The following is a 26,198-nucleotide window of genomic DNA, read 5'->3' on the forward strand; positions in this document are numbered from 1 at the left end:
ATAGCCTATGTAAAACCTAGCATATCTGTCCACTCTAGATGTCAGCTCCTGTATTATTCATTATTAATAACACTGTTACTATACACTCCAAGTGAAAAGCGAAGATGCAAAATCAATTAAGGAGGGATCAACAAACAGGGACAGTGCGACAGAATATTTGAAATTAGGACCACATTAATATGCCTTCGTATCTCGCTCACCCCCCAGCGTTTGGGGGGAAAAATGTTTGCTATGCAGCTCAAGTAAGAGGTTGGGAATATAGAAGCAAGAAAATCATCAGGGAAGGCATGAAGAATCTAGAAATAGGAGGAAAAGGGCCCCACTGGGCTAGTGGTAAGAGCAATGGTGAAGCTGAGCCAGATCCAAGGACCGGGTCTTTGAAAGGTCCTTGCCACAAAGTACTTCCCATCGGCGGGTTTTTCCATTGCCTAGAGAGGAACCAGTCTGTTTTCCATCCTGTGTCTCTGCGGAATCCCTGTCACCACTACCCACTTCGTTCACACCCTTCCCTGCCTTGTAAAGTCATTCCTTCTTTCTTCCCCGTCCAAATCCTGCAGGACCCAGTTCCATTCCCATTTCCTCTGGGCCATTCCCTGGTGGATTCGTCCCTCTCCTGCCTCCTTCACCATAGACCCCCATGTGGGCTGTGGTCAGCTCCATGCCATTTAGCGCAAATTTGTCTGCATTCCTGGCCATTTTCTGTGGTTTCACACATGCAAGTCTTTTTCCCCAAACCAATCGTAGACTTCTCCCTGAAGGCAAAGACCACGACTTCCATTGCTTCTGGGCCCAAAGCTCTGAAAGAAGTTAGACCCAGAGGAAGCATAAAGGGTACATATAAAAGCTTCGAACAGCAATGGGCTCCTTTGCACCAAATCTTTCCATCTTCCACCAACAGAACAGCAATGGACGGAGGTGCGAACTAAAAGGACGTTTCTCCCCAGTGCCCCTCCATGCTCTCCCTCAGCCACAAACCAGTAATGAGATGTCAGATGGCAGAGTCAGGCTGAAATATTGATCCAAAATACATATTAATAGGAATTAATATAAGATTCCAAATTTTAAGTAAAAAAATTAAGCGTGGAAGCATAGCATGGTGAGAATTAAGTTGACCACAACTTCAATATAAAATAATACATCCTATTGGGGCGCCTGGGTGGCTCAGTCGGTTAACCATCCGACTTTGGCTCACGTCATGATCTCACAGTTCGTGGGTTCGAGCCCCTCATCGGGCTCTGTGCTGACAGCTCAGAGCCTGGAGCCTGCTTCAGATTCTGTGTCTCCCTCTCCCTCTGCCCCTCCCCTGCTCACGCTCTGACTCTGTCTGTCTTTCAATAATAAAATAAAATGTTAAAAATAATAGTAATAATAATAATAATGTCATTAAGAAAATTAAAGCAACCTGGATACATCAATAAATACCTAATGTTCAAAACATTAGAGGGAATATTTCTACTCTACTAAATTCATTAGTCGGGCCAGAACTACAACATCTGGAATTTTTTTTTTTTTTTTTTTTTTTTTTTAGGGAGGGCATAGACCATAGCCAGGGGACAACAAGGCCAAAAAAAGCATCTATAAACCAAATCACAAAAAGGATGCTAAAAGGAACTAAAAGCATTTAGCCTGGAGGCAAAAAAAAAAAAAAAAAAAGTCTCATGAGGATATGATCCTTATTTTCAAATATTTAAAAAGTATTCATGGCAGAAAGAGACTAAGGAGAAGCAAATTTCATATGAGAAGAAAGTTCCTTTAGTGCTCTTAAAAATGCAATGGGTTACTTTGTGTGGTAGTGAGGTCCCCACCACTGAAGATATTAAGGAAACACGGTTTCTTGCAAAAGCCTATTATTTTTTCTAGTTCAGTGTTTTCTTGCTGCCCTGAGACCAGTCAGCATCCCCCCGTGGGAACACACAGGGACAGGAGAACAAGCCGGCTCCAGCCGAACTGACTTATCCAGCTCTCCAACCCTTGGCTCAGTGAGGATGTACTGTTGTAGGTCAATCACACAGAATTAGGCGTGCTGATGGACTGACTCACTGGAAGGCACGCACTCCTCTGCACCCAGGAAACAAAGAACCATAATCAAAGCAAAATGCTTAATAGTGTTCTAAAATTGTTTCACTCCCTAGTGGAAACGCAGGCATCCAGCAAGGCGGTGGTGTCCACTTTGGTTTACTGCATCACGTTAAGAGTGGCTGCCTGTTCTCCCCTCATGAGGCAGATAAGGCCAAAGCTTAAGAAGGTCAGGCAAAGAGCACATAAGCTGAAAGCCCAGCTCTGTCACTTACCACCCTGTGACCTTATGCATATGACTTCACCTATCCACTCCTCCCTGTCTCGTCTACAAAATAAGGATGTTGATCCTCATGGTTCTTGTGATGGTTAACTTTGTGTCAACTTAGCTGGGCTATGGGGTACCCAGACATTTGGTCAAATATTATTCCCAGTGTTGGGGCACCTGGGTGGCTCAGTCGGTGAAGCGTCCAACTTCGGCTCAGGTCGTGATCTTGCGGTTCATGAGTTCGAGCCCTGCGTCGGGCTCTGTGCTGACCGCTCAGAGCCTGGAGCCTGCTTCCGATTCTGTGTCTCCCTCTCTCTCTGCCCCTCCCCTGCTCATGCTCTGTCTCTCTCAGTCTCAAAAATAAATAAAACATTAAAAAATATATATTTTTTTAAAAATATTTTTCCGGGCGGTTGTGTAATGGTGTTTTGGAAGATATTAACATTTAAATCAGTAGCTTGAGTAAAGCAAATTGCCCTACATCATGCGGGTGGGCCCCATCCAGTCAGTTGAAGGCCTAAATAGAACAAAAGGCTGACCCTCCCCCTACGAAGAGAGAATTCTCTTGCCTGGATGTCTTTACACATGGACATCAATTCTTTCTGATTCTATAGCAGCCTGCTGACCTTGGGACTTGAACTGAGACATCAGCTTTGCAGACTTGAGACTTAACAGATTCCATAATCTCATAAGCCAATCCCTTATAACGAATCTCAATAGATGATAGATATATTAGATAGATGATAGATAGATTGATGATAGATAGATAGATAGATAGATAAGAAAGAGAGATTGAGATCCTCCTGGTTCTTTCTTTAGAGAAAGCTGGCTGATACAGTACCTATCTCAAGAGGTTACATTAAGATTAACCAGGATAATGTACCTGAAGCACATTTGCTATGTATCTAGTATAGAATAATTGCTCAGTTAATGCAAGGGGTTTTTTTTAATAAGGCCATTCTTGAAGAGCAATATCATCTAGTCAGTTTTATTTGATGAAGAAGAGGAAAACTTGTAGACAGGACTGTAAAAATTAGGGACAGATGTGATCACACCCCTAGGTGGGGAATGGCTGTAACCTGGATACCAGCAGCGTCCTCGAGAACTCCTAAACTCTCCTGTCCAAGAACCCTCCTCCGTTGTAGAGGTACCCACTGATTCTCTGGAGAGTTGCAGCCACGCACATTGGTCTAGAGCAAGCCCTTATTTGAGAAAGCTAATCAGGCAGCCCTGGGGCAAGGAGGGGATGAGAGGTCCCCCAGCGATGCCTGCCATCCATCCATGGCATTTCCCAAAAACACCCCAACTATGTCCATCCCCCCTGACTCCAGAACCAAAGCTTTTGTCCAAACTTTAGATATGCCACACCTTCACCCCACAGCCTGTTCCTTTTAGTCTCCCTGCTTTGTAGACTTGAGACCTTTAGCTGAGTTCACCCTCCCCACTGAAATCATACCTATAATTCCAGAGGGGCTCACATCTCCCTCACTTCCACCCTGACATTCTCTGACCACCCCAGCCACTGTGATCCCTTGTTGCCACTTGGAAGACCTTCATCTATCCTTTACACAGCCTATTCTCTTTCAGTCCGTACCCCGTTGCCTTTTCTGATCCCCTTTACATGCTCCTCAGGGAGAGAGACCCCTGTGTCTTCTATCCCAGCCCCCAGGATGGTCCCAAATTTGTTCAATTGCTTCAGCCAAATGACTGGTATGCTTGCAGCTCCTTGGCCACCAGCATCTCCTCAATCTTCCCTAACTTGGGTGAATATCAGAATCACCTGGGGAATTTGTCTGAATTAAAGATTCCTGGGTCTCATTGAGACTTACAGACTCAGAACCCGCAGAAATGAAGCCTTGGGATCTGAATATTTTTAAAGAGGCTTAAGTGATTATGATGAGTATCTGGGTTTGGGGACCACTGCTCTTGGAGATATGATACATTTTCCTGTGACCTTGGACTCTATTCCGCAAATGACTCAACCCTTCCAAGACCATGTTGTTAAACCCATCCCCCATTGCCCTGTGGCACCCATGTTCCAGTCTCCGTCCTTTGTCTTTCCCTAGTCTGCCCAGTCCTCTAAACCATCTTCTTTGATTGCTCCCACCCTCTCCCTCCCTTCCATGCCATGAACTTGTGCATCCCAACTCCAGCCTCATCCTGAATGGACCATCATGTTGTCACTGTCTCTGGCTTGGCCTTCCTAACCAGCATGCTTTGCCAATAATGAGCTGGGGGAAGCTACAGAAAATTTCTTAGTTCATAGGCTGGCTCTTCAAGGATAGTTCATCCATGTGTTTGCTCCAAAATAAACATTCAAGAATATGGCTGATTAGGTAGAATATACCTAAATAACTATTTGTGGCCTGTCTCTTATCTTGCAGTAGGTTCTTACATGGAAAAAAAAATCCTCATTTAAAGAAATTTAGTGCCTTTGAGAGCATGAGAGGGGTTTTAAAAAGATGCAATCTTCCTAAATGAGATCTCCATTCAAAGAACCAGTGGCCTTTATTCCCTGCTGTCTATGACGTTTGATGTGCCCGAAATCTAGAATCCCAGGGCTGGAAGGAACCTTCAATGCCATCTTATCCAAGGGGTCACAGGTTCACAAAAGGTTCTTAGAATACAAACCAAGTGCTTGCCACTTCCTTTATAATTTTGTTGTCTGAGGCCACACCTCTGTCCTGTCCACCAGGAGATGGAAGCAGTTAATGCTTTTCTCAGGCTGTGTTAGCCCTTCACACATTTGTGGGGACCGTTCCAGAGATTCAGCCACAGGTTACTGATTCCCCATGGCAGGTTTCTCAACGGTGGCACCATTGATATTGTGACCCCAGTATTCTTTGTTGTAGGTGGCTGTTCTGGGCACTGGATGTTTAGCGGCATCTCGGAACTCTGCCCACTAGAGGCCACCAGCACTCCTTCCCAGCCCCTCAGGGGGAGGGTATTTGGGGTGAAAGAAACAGCTTGCACGCGGGGCATGGAACAGCATGTTGTGTTCCCAGAAAAGGACCGTTCGTAGGAGCTGGAGCTTAGAGTCCCTGGTGAGAAGTCACAAAGGTAGAAACACCGAACTTGAACTTTCAGCAGCTCCAGTTTCAGATCCCTGGACTGTACTCTCCCTTCCAAGAGCCCAGCCTACACTGGGCTCCTAAGATCATAACTGCCATGGCCCTAACCCAAGAGCTTGCATCCACGTGTGTTGGGTGGGGAGGCTGCCTGCCCATGAAAGGTAGATCGACACTGACAGGAGGTACTAAATGTTCCGCCAAATAGAGAAGCTCCCTATTAGTAGCCATGGCTTCCGGCCTTCCCGGCGTCCCAGTGGCCCTTGCCACCAAACTGGCCTGCCCTCCTTCTCAGCCTCTTGTGCTAGCCCTGCAGCCTCGCCTCTGTCACCCATTCCCTCCTGGGTCCCCCCGCGTGTGACAGAATCACAGCAAAATAGCCACGGATCTATAGCAGTACATTTTCTCCATCTGTCGCTGCACCTTGTCTCCATATGAGCCCTCTCTATCCTCACTCAGACCCTGCCCAACTCAGGCGCTGTCCACGTGAGCAGGGGACACAGCCGATGACCTCTGGAAGGCCCTTCTAGCTGACATATCTGATTCTATGTCACTGAGGAAACTGAAGAGAGGAAAATGTTTATTAAAATCAGTGAGATCTAACAAGGGGGTGGAGACGGGGGGAGTGCCTAAATTCCAGCACTCTCCCCATGGAGAGAGGGTGGAAAAACCCAGGCCTTCCTGCCTGGACATCATCAGATCCCAGCCTCCCCCAAAGCCAGAAATCAGTGGAAACGTATATATATTTTAATACACCCTCATTACCAATAAAAGTAGTGTTACATCAATACAGGGGTTGGTTGAAATGCGTCCCAACTGCGCTAAACGGGGAACGCATCGAAACGCCTATAATAATATCATGCAAGGCAACCCTCTGCCAAACGTGGACGGAGGGGAATTCACACTGCCAGAGAAAATCTGTTCTCCATCAGTGCTTCAATATTTGAGGAAGCCGGGGACATTTTTCTGCGATTGAAGCAAATTGCCAGCTGCCAATACTATGATTTAATTCCCTTTTCTCCCCCCTCTCACTTGAAACAATTGCCAGAGGCCTTTGGTGGGCCGTGAAGCCCCTGTGAATAACCCACCTTGTACCTAAATGGAAGGAAGGGACGTGCCGGGAGATGAGGAAGAGAAGGGGAGGAGAAGCAGGCAAAGAGGAAGGGTGATGGCAACGGGAAGTGAGAGAAGAAAGGAATGAGGGGAGCAAGGGGGAAATTGGGGGGAAAGAGAATGAGGAGAAGGAGGAAGTACAAAGAAAGCAGCAAAGTGAGGTGGGGAAGGACAGAGAAGAATGAGAAGGATGTGGGTGAGGAAAGGTGAGTAGAGGGAAAATCACAGCCAGAGAACAGACAAAGCCAAAGTCAGACGTGAAAGATCTCAAAGACCGGACAGCTCAGTCTCCTCTCAGGAGGGAAGCGTTTGCCCAAGGCCACGGAGCTCAGAGGGAAAAGCAGGCCCTCCTGACTCCGGTCCAATGCTGTCCACCCTTCAGCAGGCAGAAAGCAAGGTGAGCAGAGGGGAATTAAGAGGAAAAACATGAGGGGTTCATGGGTGGCTCAGTCGGTTAAGCATCCAACTCTTGGTTTTGGCTCAGGTCATGATCTCGTGGTTCGTGGGTTCGAGCCCTGCATCGGGCTCTGACAGTGAGGAGCCTACTTGGGATTGTCTCTCTCTCCTTCCCTCTCTGGCCTCCCCACCTCTCTCTCTCTCTCTCTCTCTCTCTCTCTCTCTCTCTCTCTCAAAATAAATAAATAAACTTTTTTTAAAAAGAAGATGAGAGCCTATCTATGTGCATATCTGCCTGCAGCATTCAGCTACGCATCGTCTAATATAATCTAACATTCCAAAATCTTATGTGATCTAATGTTCATAGTGTCCTGACTGTTAGGTCCTAGAAGCTTCTCATGAAATGTTCCCAAGACCTTGAGGACACTATGTGCTCCCTCCTCAAATCATAAATGGTAGAATCCAAGCCTCTCAAGGCCTCTGGCTTCCCAAGGTGGTAGGGACACTGACAAGACCCACCCTTGTGTGCCTGGAAATCCCAAACTCCAAGGGGGCTGTTCCAACTTTGGAAGCCCCATCAGGCCCTCAGAGATGAGGGTCTTTCTGGCTCAGGCATTAGTTACCAGTTTTCAGTCTTGTCATTTCGTTAATAGTATTATGCCCCTGTTGATTTATTCTGATGATGGTTCTATGGTTGTGTAAGACATTATTAGGGGAAGCGGAGTTAGAGATACGTAAGACCTTTCTGTATTACTTTTGTAATTCCAGTAAAATTATTTTTTAAAAAATCCTTCATCATGATTTCAAAGGCCAGATTTGAATTTAGAAGTGGCAGTGAGTCCCTGGGCCCCAGCCTCTGGACTCTGGCCAATGGCTCACCTCTCTTCTCTTCCCTCCTCCAGCTCCTTCCCTTACAAGGAGACACATGTGGATGCTGTTGGTTGCTTGCCCAAGCTCAGGTGCCAGCCCCCTGCTCCCGCAAAGAGCCTCTCCTTTGCTACCCCCAGGGCCTAGGAACACGCACCGTGACTGTGCCATCCACCCTGCGAGGACAGACCCAGCGAAGGCTCAGGGCCATTCGAGCAGGGAATTTCAGAGTCTGAAAGAAGGGGTGAACCACAGGCTCCAGGGAGGCCCATCCTTGGCATCGCCCCCTGAGAAGGGGCATGGGAAGAGAACTAGAGGTTAAAGATGCCTTATCAGCTTTCTCTGTCTCCATGAAGACAGTGTGAGTGTCAGTGTAAGAAGGCAGATCCTATACATTCAGATCCTAATCAGATCCCAAACTCCAAGGGGGCTTGGAGCCCCTTTCAAGAAGGATCCCCAGAGTCACTCCATCCCCAAACATGGGGAGGCATGCCCTTCTCGATTCCATATCACCCCGCTGAACTCCTAATGATTCCCTGATTACAATTATTTGTGTTCAACCTGTGTCTCCTCCACTAGACTGAGAATTTCTCGAAGGCAGGGATCGTGTCTCATACATCTCCACACTCCCAGCCCCAAGTCTGGCGCAAAGATGGGCTTTCTTAATGGATGGCTGTGTCGTTCTATCCTCCAGGGAGCAGGAGAGCATAGCAGAGGGGTTAGAAGATTATGTTGCCTGGAATCCTGCAATTCTGAGTTCAAATTCTGACTCCCACACTAAATTGCTACGTGACCGTGCAAAAGTTATTTGATCTCTCCGAGGCTTAGCTTCCTCATCTGAGCTGTCAGAATGAAATGAGGCAATGCTGTTGAAACACTTGGCAGAGCCCCTGGTATTCAGCAAGCGCTCAATAAATGGGATGGATGGTAAGATCAGGCTGCCGGTATCATGGGCTGGTCCGTGGATGAGCCGGTATGCTCATACCTCAGTAGCTGCCTCACGGTTATCTTTTAAGTACAGGGAGAGCGTAAGCAGCAAAGACGCACCCCACACACTTCTGAAAGAAATCACCCAGGGTTCCTCGGGGCCCCAGCAGCCGGGTCAGCAGTCTGCCTCTGTATACTTAGGCCAGGGCAGCACCGCAGCCCCCTTAGCCCGCTGCCGACTGATGGAGCCCCAGACACTTTCCAGAGAGCTGACACTCCATAATCTCTGGTGAAGGCGGTCGTATTTCAGGGTGGCTGGTGACAACGCTGAGACACATCGGGAGCTGACAAACAAGAAAAGATTGTTTTCAAGAGATCAACACATCAACACCTGTTAGTCAAAACTCACTAACTCCAGCAGCCCTTGAATGCCAAGAAGAAAAAAAAAAAAAAAGACATAAAAGATGGATCCCTGGATGGTAGTAAAAGAGACTGAGGTCTCAGAGCAGATGGCCATGGGGGAGAGAGGGTAGCAGTCCCCATGGGGGTCCAGGAACAAGGTCAAGAGGAAACCGTGGCGACTGAAAGCGAGACTAAATCAATCCCGATTGCGATTAAAATGACAGAAAGCAGAAGGAATAAGAAAGTAAAGGGTAAAATCAAATCAAACCCCACATTTTTTAAAAGTCTTTAAGAGAGTAAAATGGAAGCAAATTAAAATTACATATAAGAGTTTCGCCGGATAAAGTGCGTGTCTGAAATACAAAGTCAAACGGTTGCAGATGTAACTAAGTGTAGACATTCAGGGTCTAGCTCTGGGGCAGCAAGGCAGCGGTGTTCTGGAAAAGCCCATCTTTCTTTATCTTCCCCCTCCCCACCAAGGAAACTCTGATTTGGGGCGTTTGTTGGTTTCCATGGTATGAACATTCCCACCATAGGTGGTTTCAAGCTCTCGACATGCCTGTCATTGGACTGGAGCTGGCGAGCAATTTAACAATCAGCTCCCACAAAACCAGTACAAACCACCCCCAGGACACCGGTGGAAGGGAGCATAAAGAGAAGCAAGCACACAGTAAGCAAACAGTCCGAAGGAGTCCACAAAAGTCAAAAAAAAAAAAAAAAGGAAAGAAATCAAAGACCTTTCAAGCTCTCCCCCAAAATAAATAGCCAGTCTACATTCAGATTCTGCTACCCACTAGCAGCATGTCGTGGGAACCACCCAGATCAAAATACAGAATATTTCCCTCCGTCCAGAAAGTTCCTAGGGAAGTTTTAGAACCTGGCTGCAAAGCCTTTGACTCTCTTACTAATGAGAGGTGAGGTCTATTTACCCTCGCTCTGAAGCTGAGCAGGCCTATGACTGCCTTGACCAATAGCTACAGCGGGAGCGACACTGTCCCATTGCCAAGGCTAAACCAGTAAGGACCATGCAGCTTCTCTCTTATTTCTGAATACTCCTTCTCAATTTCCTGAGCACCAAGGATAAAGTCTGACCACCTGAGGTGGCCATGGTGGAAGGGCCACACGTAGGTGCTCCGGTCAACAGGATATGTGAAGAATCCATCTTGGGCTCTTAAGACCAGCCTGGGCATCAGTGCCACACAGAAAAGAAGACTCACTCACTCTCACCTAGCCTGAACTCCTGTCCCACAAAATTGGGGATAGAATGAGTTGGTTGTTGTTCTAAGTCACTGGGTTTTGGGGTAATTTGTCACCCAACAATAGAAAACTGGGAATAGTTTATGAATTGCCCTTCCCAGTCAAGCATCTTCCCTCCTACTCTGATGTTATCGTCAGAGATTAACTCTGGCTGCCCTCCAGCTTTACACAAATAGAATCTTCCGGTATAAACTCTTTCTGACTGGCTTCCTCCACTCAGTTTACTGTTTCTGACAATCATCCATGCTGTTTTTGTCAGTGACTTTTTTATTGCCAAATAGTATTCCATGTTATTAATATACTATAACTTATTTACCTCATATCTTTTCTTATTTTTTTTAACATTTATTCATTTTTGAGAGACAGAGTGTGAGTGAGAGAGGGGCAGAGAGAGAGGGAGACACAGAACCCAAAGCAGGCTCCAGGCTCTGAACTGTCAGCACAGGGCCCATTGTGGGGCTCGAACTCACGGACTGAGAGATCATGACCAGAGCCGAAGCTGGACGCTCAACCAACTGAGCCACCCAGGTGCCCCTACTGACCTCATATCTTGTGGAGAGACACTGGGTTGTTCCCAGTTTGGGGTTTTTACTAATAAACCTGTTATTGAACGTTCCCAGGCAAGTCCTTCTCAGACACAAATTTACATTTCTCTTCGGTAAATTCTTAGGGGTAAAATCACTGGGTTGTAGAGTAGGTATATGTTGACATTTATTGGAAGACGTCCATTTTCCAAACCGGTGACAGCATTCTATATTACCACCGGCAGCTTGTGGGAGTCCCAGGCATTTCACACTCTTGCCAACACTTAGTATTGTCATTTTCAGTTGAGCCCTTCTGATGTGTGTACGGTAAGACCTCTATTAATTTATTTGCCTTTCCCTCGTGACTAATAATATTGAGCATCTTATTGTCCACCTGGATACTTTTGTTTGCGAAATGCCCACTCATCCTGTGCTTGCTTGTTTATCTATTTGTTTGTTTTAATTCCATTGTAATTAACATACAACATTTTCTTTTGTTTCTGGTATACAGTATAGTGATTCCATATTCTGAGTTGTAAGAGAGCTTTGGGTTTTCTGGATACTGGTCTCTTGGCAAATGCTTTCTCCCATACTATAATTTGCCTTCCCACATTCTTAATATCTTGTGATGAGCAGAAATTTGCTTTTTAGTTTTGATGAGATCCAAACTTTCAAATTTTTTGTAGTTATTAACTTTGTGGTCTGCCTAAGAAATCTTAGCCTACCCCAAGGTTTCAAAGGTATTCTCCTCTATTGCCTCCTAGAAGCTTATTGTTTTAGCTTCCGCATATATATACTGATTTCAGGGACTCCTGGGTGGCTCAGTTGGTTAAGCACCTGACTCTTAACTCACAGTTCATGAGTTCGAGCCCTGCATCAAGCTCTGTGCTGACAGCATGAAGCCTAATTGGGATTCTCTCCATCTCTCTCTGCTCCTCCTCCACTCGTTCTCTCTCTCTCTCTCTCTCTCTCTCTCTCTCTCTCTCTCTCATTCTTTCTCAAATAAACAAACATTTAAAAATAAATAAATAAAAATAAAAAATAAAAAAAATATATAAATAAATAAACCCATTTCAAATTAACTTTTATTTTTGGTATGAGTTAGGGACCAAGAGTTTCTTTTTATCATATATATATATATATATATATATATATATATATATATATATGCATACACACACACACACACACACACACACACATCTAGTTTCTCCAGTACCATCCACTGAAAAAAACCTCCTTTTCCCTCATTGAACTGCATTGGTGCCTTTGTTGAAAAACAAGTCACCATTTATACATGGGGCTATAGTCTATATCTTTCCAAAGCTGATTTATCTGTCCAGGTGCCTGAAATTCCAGCATTAGAGACAATTTTCTTTGTAAGTTGCATGATTTGAGTCTTTACAGTTCCAAATACCTGTCCATGATGCAACTAATTAAGCCCTGTTCCAATGTATACCTTGGGTCCTGGCTTTCATTAAGTCCCAGATAGTAGAAATGCCCTGGGCCAGAAGTTAGAAGAGCTGGATTACAGAAAGTTCCAATTCAGCAAACATCCACTGAGGACCCTCCCTCTGCCAAGCAGGATGCTTGGGTGTGTTGGGGTAGGAGAATGAGAAAGAATAAAAAACACATTCCCTGTCCTGAAGGACTTCACAGCTGGGCTACAGATCGTATGACTTGAGACCCCTTCATTGACCCTATGCCCTGCAAAGAACCCTGGAACCCAGAATGGAGAATATGATTTGGAGGGTTTTTTGTTTTACTCCACTAGCAGTTTCAGGAATTTTAAGACATTCTAGTCAGTTCTCTACCGGGCCTCATGAGCCTTAAGTTTTTCCACTGTTGAAGAAAAATTAAAAATGTCCTCATCCCTGAGATAATTCATATAAAGTGCTTAGCTGTGAACTTGACATCTCATGATTGCTTAATAAATTAGCTGTTGTGATGATGATGATGTTCATTCTTCCCAGGGCTGTGATAAAAATAAAGTGGTAAGGACACAAAATCTCAGGGTTGGAAGGAAACTTCCCTCTGGAGGTCCATGGTTAATTATCAGAAACGCCTGGAGATCTTATTAGAAAATACCAATCTCCAGGCACTACCCCGGGATTCCATTCTTATTCTCTAGGTCAGGCCTGGGAATCTGTATTTGAAAGAAAAACCTCCAGATATTCTATGATCAACCAAGTTTAGAGACCACTGACCTCCAGCCACAATTAAAAAGGTGGGGATGGGAGGATGCCTAAATTATCTTAGAAATGCTGTTATTATACACACATAATTGGTTAATTAGAAAAAAGTGGCTGTAGTTCTCAAATACTTTCCAGAGAAACAGCTAGCACCCGGCAAACCCAGGGAAAGACAGGGCACGAGATAGGACGGGGGCTGAAGAGGGAGGTGGTTGGATGCCAGAAACACATTTCAGCTATTTCACAATTTTACCTGGGGCCAGGCCCTACGTAAGACCCAAAAACAATTTATATCAAGTTGGTGATGGACTAAACCAACAGGTCTGTTAGCCAATTCAAACTCTAAGAGGAAAAAAATAAATAAATAAATCAGAGCCAAAAACTAATTGAGTGCAAGATAAGACAAGCTGATATTGCAAACTTCTTGAAAAATGATTTTAAGGAACAGTAGCAAATTTCAAATTCTGACTGAGGCATGGTGACCCAGCAGGACTGCTGAGAATCGGGACACCTCTGGAGTTGTGCAAATCCTACAGAAGGCAGGCCAAAGAAAATTGATTTCAAGATTGCTGATGGAACAAAGCCGGGAGGGCCTGGGATGGGTTTTTGTCTGCAATAAAATTTTCCCTGGGTCACTCAGATTTCTTTTTCTTTTCCGAATTTCAGGGTGGGTGAGCAGAGGCCTACAGCACAGGAAGCAAGGAATAAAAGGTCTGACTGGGAAGAACAAAGTGGGATGAAATCCCATAGGTCACAACTGAGACCAAGAAGCAGAATGATCCCACCCCAAAATCTCCAGAGAGGACACTCACAAGCACACGGTCTCATGGTACAGGAGGAAGAACTCTGGGCTGGGATGCAGGAGGCCTTGCTTCAGCCAGTAGCAACCAGAGTGAACTTGGGTAAGCCAATTCCATTCCCTTGGCCTCAGTTTACATATTGTTACTGGTCACCAACCACCAGATCCTACCGTCATGTGACCCCTAAGTTCCTCTGAACACTGATGGCTTTTTTTCTGGTTCCCTAAGACTTGCTGAGAGATTAGGGAGCCCACTGAGGTCACCAAGAATTTCTTGGTCGCAGAGCTTCTCCCTCTTGTCCTCATATCCACTTGTGCTTCTCAGGGTGGGTGACTGAGCCCACACTGGACTCAATGGCATGTTTCTGGGGAAGAGGGGGTTCCGTGAATCTCCGGCCCAGCAGCAGCCCCCACCAAACCTGAGTAACAGATGGCCTCAGAAGCACTGCGGGGGTCTCGGCTAACACTTCCCCTCCCCAGCCTCAACCCCAGTTCCCATCATCACTTCCTCATCTGGACTGGGAAAAAGGAGCCTTGTCCTCCAAGAATACTTCCGCTCTAGAAAAAAGAGGAAGATGAGAAAAGCCAAAGGAGCCCTCCCCTGCATGTCCAGAAGGCCAGTAACATAGAGCATATTTCCTCTTACAGTCTTAGACAGACTCTAGAAGGGCAAGTCCACAGTAAAAGGAAACCAGAATATTTGCCAGATGAGCTCGAATTTTTATCTTTGGTATGCACGTTAAGGAGAATTATCTTTGAGAGTCACATATGGCACTAATATTCTCTCTCCTTTTCTTACACACACACACACACACACACACACACACACACACTGTTGGCACCACACCCTAGGAGGACACCGAAGCCCAAGAATATCCCCTAACAGAAGTTGGTGAAGAAGTTGATCTTGTTCCTTTAAGTGTTTTCCCTGCCTTATGTTAATGGTTTCATGGTGGGGTGACATCTTAAAGAGTCTTATTAGTGACTAGGCTGCCCACGTGACTTCCTAAGCCATATCACCTTTATGAAAAATAGCAAAACTGGCTTGTTCAGTTGACTCCCTAGAAATGGCAAGTCCTCCTGACCTTCCCTTCCCATAGAAAGCACGCCACCATCTTGAGGGCTGCAGCGGAAGCTCAAATGAAACGTAATCATAGTGACTGTGATCATGATGATGTGGATGGTCAGTCTAAACTAGCATTTCAGAAGAAGCACCCTTTAGATACCCTTTCATCCTTGAAAACGTTCCTGTCTTTCCTTGGGTCAAGCTCACTGCCACATGTTGGTTGGGACAAAAGGCAGAGCGGCTCCATACTTTGAGACTTGGGGCCCTCTATTGCCAGGTCACCAATTTGACTCACCCAAGGAGACCTGAGGTCTTATCCAGCCCCACCTCCAGTGCCTGGCACAATGTAGGCATGCAAATGTTTATGGAACAGATTTTCAAGTTCAAGGTGATGGCTGATTGTTTGTACACATCAGTGCAACAAAATTTCGTGAGTCATTAAGACATAGTCTGATTTAACCTGCACAAACAGATACAAAGACAACCGAGCCAAGAATAGATTTCTAACAGAGCTGCCTAGTGCTTTTGTCCCTTTCTTAAGAACAGTTAGAGTATTTTCTCTTGTTTCTAATTTGAGTCTTCTGACTATTTTATGAGCCCACTTTCCCCGTTTGAGGGAGGAAAGAGGATTCCCTGGTGAACGGAGAAGAAATCATCCAAACTGCTACCATTAAAACAATTCATAGCCCAGAAAAACATACAGAATTCCTCAGGCTATATTTCCTGTAACTTGTAAAATGTCTGTAGGCCCAATCTTCTACAATTACTTATTTTCTCATATTTTGAGAGATAAGGCCCCCAAATCCCTTTTTATAGTCATAAGCCAATTTGATGTATTCCTGAGGTCTCAAAACCTCAAATCCGCTATTGTTGGTAATGAACCCAGAGGCTCCTCTACCAGTAGGGGTCTATCTGTACAGGTCACTTCCTCAAGGTATGCATTCTTATACAGGAAGAACAGGACCTACTGTATACCAAGCATGAGCATTGTGTACTTGAAATATTTGACATTTTTTCAAATAAGAATTCAACCAGTTAACTTCCGCAGGAATATTCCACAGCCAATATTCTTCACGCGATAACACCCAAATGGCCATACGGGATTTAAATTGCTGGAGCTTGGTGCAAGATGACACCCCCCCCCCGCCCCTGCCCATAAGGGTGAAGATTGTGCACGCGCACAGGAAATTTTTCCATTCTAGACTTCCCGGAAATGCCAAGACCTATTTGGTCCTCATCTTAAGTAAACTGAATTACAAGCTGGAAATATATCAGTTTCTTGAAAAAGGAGGTGTGCTAAGTACATTCCATCCCCAGATCAAATTAAAGCTTACTCCAAAGTGATCTTTTGTGCACCCTGAAGCTCATCTGAGTTTCTCTGCAGCAAGAACAGATTTTTCTCGATGGGAAAAGGCCCTTTTACAGACACCTAGCCCTTCCTCCGAATCATGTGTGTTTCCCCTGAAGATTTTGTTTATTTTTACAATTTGAGAGATTATTAAACTGATATATATATATTTTTTATTTCTTTGGTTTCCTCCCCTCCCCTCTACCTCTCTGCGAGCCCTGAAAGAGAAACTGATTCTCAAAGGCCAGAGCGACTAGGCAGTTTGAGGAAAGTTCTTTGGACTTTGGAGAGTATGCCAAGCACTGGGAGAATTGGAGAGAAATGTCACAGGGTAAGAGTCACAGGTGGCTACAATGTGTGGTCAGTGGGCTTCACCTGCCTGCACTTCCATTACCTGAGCTATCACAGGAGTGCAGGAGCCCTCTAGAAACCAGTCCTTCTCTGAGGCAGATCATTTATAGGCACCGTACAGAGCCAAATAGGGCCAACATCCCTTGGCCATGTTTGATTGTTTTCATCATTTTGGTCCTTTGGGTGGTTTTAAAATCTGTTTTGGGGGGGTGGGGGGGAGCTGGGTGGCTCCGTCAGTTAAGCGTCTGACCCTTGACTTCGGCTCAGGTCATGATGTCACGGTCGTGAGATCGAGCCACACAGTGGACTCACACTGGGTGTAGAATCTGCTTAAGATTCTTTCTTTCTCTCTCCCTCTGCCTCTCTCCCCTGCTTGCGCTCTTGCTCTCTCTCAAAAAAAGAAAAAAGTAATAAAATCAAATCTGTTTTCAAATATCTTGCCAACTTACCCATTTCTAAAGTTGTAAATGTCAACAATAGAGATTCAATTCCATTCAACAAATCACATATATGTAACTTGACTGACTAGCATCTGAGATCTTCTCTGCTGAAGTATGAACCCCTGAAGAATGCGAGCATGGCTTTTATGTCTGTACCTGCAGATCTTAGCCCAGTGTCTGGCCCATAGCAGGTGCTTAACGCAGATGGTTTAGTGAATGACCAGAACAATAAATGAAGGCTCAACATAGACCCACCACTAGCTAGGCAGACCTTGGGTGGAAGAAAGGAAGGGAAAGAGAGAGGGAGGAAGGGAGATAAAGAGGGGGGGGGGGGATCTAAAAAAAGATAAAAAAGAAAGGAAAGAAATAGCAGCATAATACACAGTCCTGGTTGTCCCAGAGAGATAAGACTTTCCTGCATGAGATAATTGGGAAACGATAAGATTCAATGTGTGTATTTCCCTCCGCTGCAAGAAAAATGAGTCAGATGAAAGAGAGAACTTGAGCTTTCACAGGCAGAAAAAGAACATGTGTGTGAGGGGAGCGGAAGGGAGGATGGGGGAAGGAAGGTAAAGACACACAGTCTACTGCCAAGGAAGAAAGGACTGCAGCTCTGATTTTGCCAGGTCAGCCATCTCTAGTCATCCAGCTCACTTAACTGCTGTAGTCTGGACTCCTTTTTGCCTGAGTAAACGAAACCTAAAAGACTTTTAGAGTTTATACCCTTGTTTTCTTAGCTCTTCTGAATGTGCTGTCAGCCAAAGGCATCGGCCGCACCCCTCTCTTTCAACACTCTCCGGGGGTTTGCTCTGTTTATCAAGCAAACAACTGGTTTGCAGCGAAGACTATCTCCAGCCTTGAAGCTGCCCTGTTGGCTTGCTAACCTGTTTGAGGAGCTGACAAAATCCACGTTCTCTGTAGGAATCCTCAGAAGCCATACAAGTTCTTCAGGCTCCTCACTCTTCACCTTGTTGGATAATCAATCCATCCCCTCCCCAAGGTGAAGGACGATACTGACGAGATCCCCTTCCCAGTACTCGCCTTGGCCTCCTCGCTGTCATGGCCACGTTGTCAACTTAATTCCATCGCTAGATCATGAAAGTTTTGCTACATGTTGATAGCAACCCCACCCATTTGACTTGCACTTCTTAGATTACATGCTGAGTGTAAGGCATTTCTGTTAAACATCTAGAAACCTATCAAATGTCGCAAAGTAGGCATGCATGTGCTCATGCACAAACACATACACACACACAAACACAACCTGAAAAATCCCATTCCTCACAGGATTCTGAAGTCCTTCTTCTCCCCAAGAAGCCCTTGCATGCTGCGTAGGGCTTATGCTTCTATGCCCCAGAAGCCGCTTTGAGAGAAACTGCTTTGAAAATTGAGCAAACCAAAAAGATGGTGAAAGGGAGGAAGGTCACCTTGTGTAGATTAAAAGAGAAGTCGTGTTCCAGTTAAGTGCCTACATATTTTGTCATTGTCTAGATTGATTGTGACATTCCAGTAACACAAATACATTTATCTTTGAGTCCTATGTAATGTATATATAAATCTTACATATTTGTTCAACATTTACTGCCATTATTTATAATGGTCTGAGAGCACTGCAGATGTTAGGCTGATGCTATCTGTTTTACATCAAAATCTTCTAGAAGGTAAAAACCCAACGCTGAGCAACAATTCCAGACACAGAGGTTTTCAACCCCAGCTACGCATTAGATCCATCAGGAAAAAAAAATTTAATATTGGTTGCAGGTTCCTCCCCGGAATTTCTGAATCTGGATCTCCAGGAAGGAGTCTTAGACTCTGCTTTTAACCACATTCCTTGGTGATATTTAGCCACCAGTTCAGCCCTGACACAAGTAGCAGAATCAGGACTCAACAGCCTAGCAAATGCAGCTGCGATTATTAGCAGGGTCTTCTAGATGGAACAGCATCTGCCAGCCCCCAGATCTCTCTGAAGTCAGTACTCCCCAGGACCTGTGAGAATAAGGTGAGGGAAACCCTGCATTCCTGGGGAGTGGAAGGGACCTCAAAAAAGACATTTCTTGAGTGAAGATCCCAAAAGATCTTCATGGTGGGCATCAGCTCATGCTGCTTCTTTCAATAGTGTCGACCTCTTCCCCTACCTCACCCTTCTCAAACTGTCCTTCCACCTGCAGGCTTCCTGTGGACATGAGGGAAACATGAAATACTGAGAGATCACTCAGGATCACTCCAGAGACACCCCCCGAAATATGTTCCGAAATTACCTTTTCTGCCGCTTGCTCCGATTCAACATTTACCCAGGCGGTAGCTTGTCACCTTTCTCCATCCCCCAAAGACACGTTGCTCAAGCTACTGCCATCAGCAGTGAGGACTATTGTGAACCTAACATAAGCCTCTTCTCATTTCCAGCTGCATCATAACACCCAGGAGAAGCCCAGAGGACAAAATCCCTGCCCCCCGCCCTGACACCCTTCATAGTCCCCCTATTTCTGGACATTCAAAGAGTAGATGAGATGGATTCTGGGAATCCTTCCAGTTCTCACTTCTTTCTCCTCTACTCTGGCAACATTCGTCTCTTGTTCTCTGCTTTGCTTTTTTCTGCACTTGTCCCTTGGTACGCTGTGCAGACCATCAGCAGATCCTAAAATGCTATCCCTTAGCAAAGCAGAAACAGCTCAGTAGTGATGCTAACCTGACCGCGTGCTGGGCTTCCAGACCCTCTCCTCTTTGAACCTCCTTCAGAATCTGCCAATCCAGGGACACAAACTCTTGTCTCTGAGTTCTTTATAGCTGTGGTTCATCAGCATCCGCAAGGTCATTGACTGCCCTTGCCCATGACCTGCAGCTGTATTTGTTTGCAGCTTTAAATAGTACTGGCTTCTCCTTCTAAACAACTGCCTCCCTGCCCCACCTCCCACCCACCACTCCTCATCCCTCAGCCCGGGGTCAGCCAGTGGTAAATCAAGGGCAAGTACAAAGCAAATTTGCAGTTCTCCTTCCTGCCCCAGGTCTCTCTTACTGCTAATTTGTTCCAGCTTTTTCCTTAATACTCAGATATTTGTATTTGAGATTCCTGCCTCCAGATGTATTAGTTTGTGTGGTTCCAGGCCGGACTTTAAGTTCCTGTCTCTTCCCACCAAGAAAGGATCTCTAAATCTAGAAAGTTCTGTCCTGGAATTTTTGCCGTTGTCCACCAGCAGCTCCTATTCCAGAATCCACACATGGCTTGGAGAAGAGGTTGGGCAGGGGTGAAGCTCTGCTCTTCAATGGTTCAGGCTGCAAATATCCAGCCAGTCTACCCCACAACACATACCAATATTGGCAACCAATGTCATCGTCACTACCACCCCTCCCTCTGACCTTCGCTTCAGCAGAGAACTGGCCACAGTGCCTCCCAAAATAATCTGCACACAGCTTAAGTTGAAATTTACTAGGAGTCCTATCACATTTTTTCCTAAAATTCTAAATCCATAACATCTACGGAACTCCTTTTATTCAACTATTGAGCAATTCTGTGGATGGAAAAAGAACAGTGGAAATGAAGACCAACCCATCTTCCATCCACCCATTAGGGTTTCTATGTCTTCTCTTTTTGTTTTTCCAAGGCACAGGTCTACCAGCCAGGCCTGTGCTCTTTGCCCGTTGTGATCCCAGTTTGGTTTTCCACAAGCGCTCTGGTGCGTACAGAAGTGATCACTTGCCTCGACGAGCACTGGGTGTTATAGGTAAGTGATGAATCACTGAATTCTATTTCTGAAACCAATATTGCACTGTATGGTAACTAACTAAAATTTAAATTCAAAAAAAAAAAAAAAGAAGAAGCGATCATGATTGATTAGAGCTCCAAACATTAACCACGCTCTTGAAAATTAATGATGCCCCCCAATTGCCATACTCCCTGTTTCCCAGAGTCTTGATGCCAAATGCATTTACCCATTAGGTATTCTCTGAACTATAGCACTCAAGGAAAGGCCTGTGGTTCTGGGGGTGTGTGAAAAAGTGGCTAAACTGCACTGATTACCCATCTCCCCCATGTGACACCCTACGGGGCTCCCAGTTCCTTTGTACTAAGCTAAATATGAATCCCTTTAGCTAAGAACATGAAATCCAGCCATACGGCAGTTTTAGGAGAAAGAAAGCACAACGAATCCAGTCACTACCATGTCACAGATTCTGAAAGCTGGGGAATTTCTGCTCTCTGGAATGTCAGTGGGCCAAAGTGGCAAACGGATTGTTCTTTTCCATCGGGGTAGCTGGCATCATGTGGACCTAACCGATATCTGATTCTGTTGCCTTGACAAATACTGAAATTATGTAGACCGAATTTTATTACCGCAACCTCAAAGGGCTGTCCACTTATATCATGCTGAATTTTACTGCATCAAAGACTTTGCAGAAGAAGAGGCCACCAGCTTAGAATTCTTGTTGCTGCCCAGAGAGTTTGAAGAGAGCAGTAAGGGTCCCCTAAGAAGCCAGACCTCACATGCAGACCTCTGATACCTGCAGTGGAGCAGAACAGGCTAGCGGGCACCTTCCAGCCCATGAGAAAGAAAGACGGAGAGAGATGGAGAAACAGAGACAGAGAAGTTAAACCCAAGCCACTTGGACCCCGGGCTCAGTCGTCACACCCTAGTAACCCTGGAGCAGAGTTTAACAGGATCCAGGATGTGTCCTGAGTATTCTGGCCTAAATTCTATGGTTTACCTAATTTCCCTATGCTCATCCAAAACTTCCAAACTCATACAAAGCTGGAACTCTGGATTCTGGGCCTGTGTGAGGCCTGGAGACAAGTGGGCAACTCTGGTCTTGGGTGACCCCCACCTTCTAGTTTGGATCCTAAATCTTGCCTGTGCCTTCCAACTTGTTTCTACCTTGCCCTCAGGACTCACTAGACAATCTCAGACTGTCCAGGGCTCCCAGGAACAAGGTTGCCTTGGTTCAGTGACCTGGAACTAGCTATTTTGGATGAAGGGCTGAGTAAGATGTGTCATACCTTTCCTGAATTCCAGTCTAAATTGTTGTTTTTAGAAGCTCACTGACAAAGAATACACAGCTGGAGAAATTTATCTCCTTTCTTCTTTTTATAATCTCCAAATTAAAAATCAGAAGTCACACGTCCAACAAGGCATCTTGGCCTCTTGACAGGGAGACATACACACACACACACACACACACACACACACGCAAATTGTCCATTGTGAGATATAGAAGAGACACAGGCCTGGATGTCTAGAAACTCGGGTTCCACTACTCCCGGCTCTGACCCTACCTTGCTAGGTGACCTTGGGAACATCACTTCGCCTCTCTGGGATCAGGTATTCTCTTTTAGCTTCTAAATGTGCCTATGAAATCCAAGAAGTCACAGCCTTGCCAACCTGACCACCGACTTGGCTTAAAAGTCTGATTAGAACTTGTGTAAAATCACTCATGGCACCCCTGTGATGGTGAATTTAGGGGTCAATTTAAAGGGCATTTTTGAGGGGCGCCTGAGTGGCTCAGTCAGTTAAGGGTCTGACTTTGGCTCTGGTCATGATCTCGCAGTTCGTGAGTTCAAGCCCCGCATCAGGCTCTGTGCTGACAGCTCAGAGCCTGGAGCCTGTTTCGGATCCTGTGTCTCCCTCTCTCTCTGCCTGTCCCCTGCTCACACTCTGTCTCTGTCTGTCTCTTTCTCTCAAAGATAAAAAAAAAATTTTTTTAATTCTTTTAGGGGCCTCTGGGTGGCTCAGTTGGTTGAGGATCCAACTTGGGCTCTGGTGATGATCTCGCAGTTCGTGAGTTCGAGCCCCGCATCAAGCTCTGTGCTGGCAGCTCAGATCTTAGAGCCTGCTCCGGATTCTGTGTCTCCCTCTCTCTCTGCCCCTTTCCTGCTCAGGCTCTGTCTCTCTCTGTCTCTCAGAAAATGAATAAATGTTAAAAAAAATTCTTTTAAAAATAAATAAAGGGTGTTTTTGAATGAGATTTACATTTAAATCAGTAGGCTTTGAGTAAGAAGATCACCCTCCAAAATTTGAATGGGCCTCATTCAAATAGCCTAAGGCTTGAATAGAACAAAAAGAACAGCCTCCCCAAGTAATAGGGAAATCTCCAGTAGACTGCCTTCAGACTTCATCTGCACCATCAGCTCTTTCTGGGTCTCCAGCCAGCCCACACTGCAGATTTTGAGCTTTCCAGCCTCCATAACTGCATGAGCCAACTCCTGATAATAAATCTCTTCCTATAGACAAACACATCCCATTGGTTCTGTTTCTCTGGAGAACCCTTACTAACGCGGTCCCCAAGGACCGAACATCTGCCATGTACTCAGCCCCCTGGCAGTCCCTGGGGCATAGGGCTCTGTTCCCAAGGAGTACACAACCTAGTTGGAAAGATGGGATTAACTTGGATGAAATCATGCACAAGTGGCAGAAGCCAGTTGCTGGTGCTATATCTCAGAAAAGAATTCAGAAGAAACTTCGAGGAGATGCCCCTTGTGCTGGACCTCTAGGGCAGCTGGAACTTCCCAAGGAAAAAAGGAAAAGAGGGATGACCCAAAGGTGGTGATGTGCACGGGTCCTCTCCTCCCCCTGGCCCTCCTGTCTCCATGAATGCTATCCCCACCCCTACACATGCCCGGGTCCTATGGGCCCTGTCCTTATCTCTGTCCAAGTCTCACCAAGCACTCCAGGCCTTTACTCCTTTCCCCTATAGTCAATCCTCTGTCTGGACCCTGCCCCTAAATATTAAGGAACATTCCCCTGCTTTCCAGCCCCACGGTCTCCTTCCTTGTTCAGGCTGTCATTTTTGCTCCCTTGGACCACACGTACACCCCGCATATGTCTACCCTTTCTTTACTTTTGCCCCGCCAACACTTTGCTCCCCATAAGTCAGGGTGACCCTTCAAAAGTGAACATTGGATCTCGCCTCTCTTTGTTTCCAACTCTTTGGTAGCTCTTCACTTCCTGCAAAACAAAATCGAATTTAGTATGGCTTCACCAGGCTGTGCCCTAGGCCATTGCTATGTCTCCATCCCCAACTCTTGCCACCCATCTTCTTTTACTTACCAAACGGCTCTCGGGTCCTCAGAAATAGCATCTTTCCCACCAGGCTGTTGCACATGCTATGCCCTCCGCCCAAAACACTTCTCCTCTTTCTTCAGCTACTTACCACTTTCTTTGGGTCTCAGTTCTTCTATTTTCCAGGAGAAAGCCTCCCCTAACTTCTGCAGACTTGTGTGGGTGTTTCCCCAAGCTACACCTTGTTCTCCCTCAAGCATTTACCATGAATGCCAACTGACAAACTTTCTGTCCTCCCAACTAGACCTCAAGCTTTGAGAAACTGTCCAGCTCACACTCCTAGAAATTCCCCCAAATACTGAAGTTTGCATGATAGAGACTCAAATGTTTTAGGTATGCTAGGCCTGTCCTGAGCCCCCCAAAATACAGCAATAAACAAGCCTGTCCTCACAGACCTAACCCTTTGAAGATAAGAAACAAGCAATTGCACCACTAGGAATTTATCCAAAGGATACAAAAATGCTGATTCAAAGGGGCACATGCACCCCAATGTTTATAGCAGCTCTATCAACAATAACCAAATTATGGAAAGAGCCCAAATGTCAATGTCAATGTATATGGTACATACATGCATACAATGGAATACTACTCGGTGATGAAAAAGAATGAAATACTAGGGCACCTGAGTGGCTCAGTCGGTTAAGTGGCCGACTTCAGCTCAGGTCATGATCTCACAGTTTGTGAGTTCAAGCCCTGCATCGGGCTCTGTGCTGACAGCTCATCGCCTAGGGCCTGCTTTGGATTCTGTGTCTCCCTCTCCATCTGCCCCTCCTCTGCTCACACTCTGTCTCTCAAAAATCAATAAATGTTAAAAAAAAAAGAAAAGAAAAAGAATGAAATCTTGCCATTTGCAACAATGTATTATTGAGGGTATTATTGAGGGTATTATTGAGGGTATTATGCTAAGTGAAATAAGTCAGTCAGAGAAAGACAAATAGCATATGATTTCACTCATATGTAGAATTTGAGGGACTCAACAGATGAACATAGGGGAAGGGAAGGAAAAATAAGATAAAAACAGAGAGGGTGGCAAACTATAAGAGACTCTTAAATAGAGAGAACAAACTGAGGATGGCTGGAGGGGAGGTGGGTGGGGGAATGGTTTCAATGGGTGATGGGCATTAAGGAGGGCACTTTTCAGGATGAGCACAGGGTGTCATATGTAAGAGTTGAATCACTGGGTTCTGTTCCTGAAGCCAAGACTACACTGTATGTTAGCTAACTTGAATTTAAATTAAAAAAAAAAAAAAGGCAAGTGAATAGTGCATCGATGCAGTTAGAGTTGTGAATAGGACCATAAGAGAAAGAGCTAGAAGGTTGTCCTAGAGCATATTGGAAGAAGGAGAGTTGAAACATCTACTTCATTTTTTTTTATTTTTTTATTTTTTTAATGTTTATTTTTGAGAGACACAGAGACAGAGCTTGAGCAGGGGAGGGGCGGAGAGAGAGGGAGACACCGAATCCAAAGCAGGCTCTAGGCTCAGAGCTGTCAGCACAGAGCCCGACGCGGGGCTCGAACCCACAAACCGTAAGATCATGACCAGAGCTGAAGTCGGACACCCAACCGACTGAGCCACTCAGGCGCCCCCTGGAACATCTACTTTAGACACCAAGAGGTAGGGAAGTCGTCTCTGAGAAGCTGACCTTGAACAGAGATGGAAAGAATGAAAAAGAGCCAGTCATGCAGACCAGGGAAGTAAAGTCTCTAAGCAGGAAAAAGCCGGGTATATTCTAGGAATGTCAAAAGGTTAGGATGCCAGCAGAGAGGGAAAAGAACATATTCTTCATGCTATTAAGTCCCCTGAACCAGAGACTTAGACCGTAGCGGCTTTATCGCCTGTGGGATGAGTCACTCTAAAGAGGTGGGAAAGGCACTTGGTAACAGAGGATCCCCATACGGCATTGCCTTTTCTACAAAACATTTCAAAGCCCCAAGGCCCTGCTTTGCAAGCTCAAATTCCAACGCAGTGAGATGAACCTGTTCTTATTTAAAATGTTTCATGTGCTAAAATTAATTAGCAACAAACAAAGGAATAGGAATGAGATTATTAGTGATCTTTTTTTACCTGGAGGAGGAAAAGTGAGGATGGAGAGAAGACAGAACTCCTGGTGTGCTTC

General features: G+C 45.4%; 1 long non-coding RNA gene across 1 annotated transcript in view; it reads right to left on the bottom strand.

The window, feature by feature from the left end:
• LOC109503174 overlaps nt 1-19,872 on the bottom strand; it is a 40,837-nt gene extending 20,965 nt beyond the window's left edge. Inside the window, exon 1 of the long non-coding RNA XR_002745062.2 lies at nt 19,721-19,872. This is a non-coding gene — a long non-coding RNA (uncharacterized LOC109503174). The remainder of the gene's footprint in view (nt 1-19,720) is intronic.
• Between the last annotated feature and the right edge of the window lie 6,326 nt (nt 19,873-26,198).

Source organism: Felis catus, chromosome C1 (genome assembly GCF_018350175.1).
Source record: "Felis catus isolate Fca126 chromosome C1, F.catus_Fca126_mat1.0, whole genome shotgun sequence".
Lineage (NCBI taxonomy): Eukaryota > Metazoa > Chordata > Mammalia > Carnivora > Felidae > Felis > Felis catus.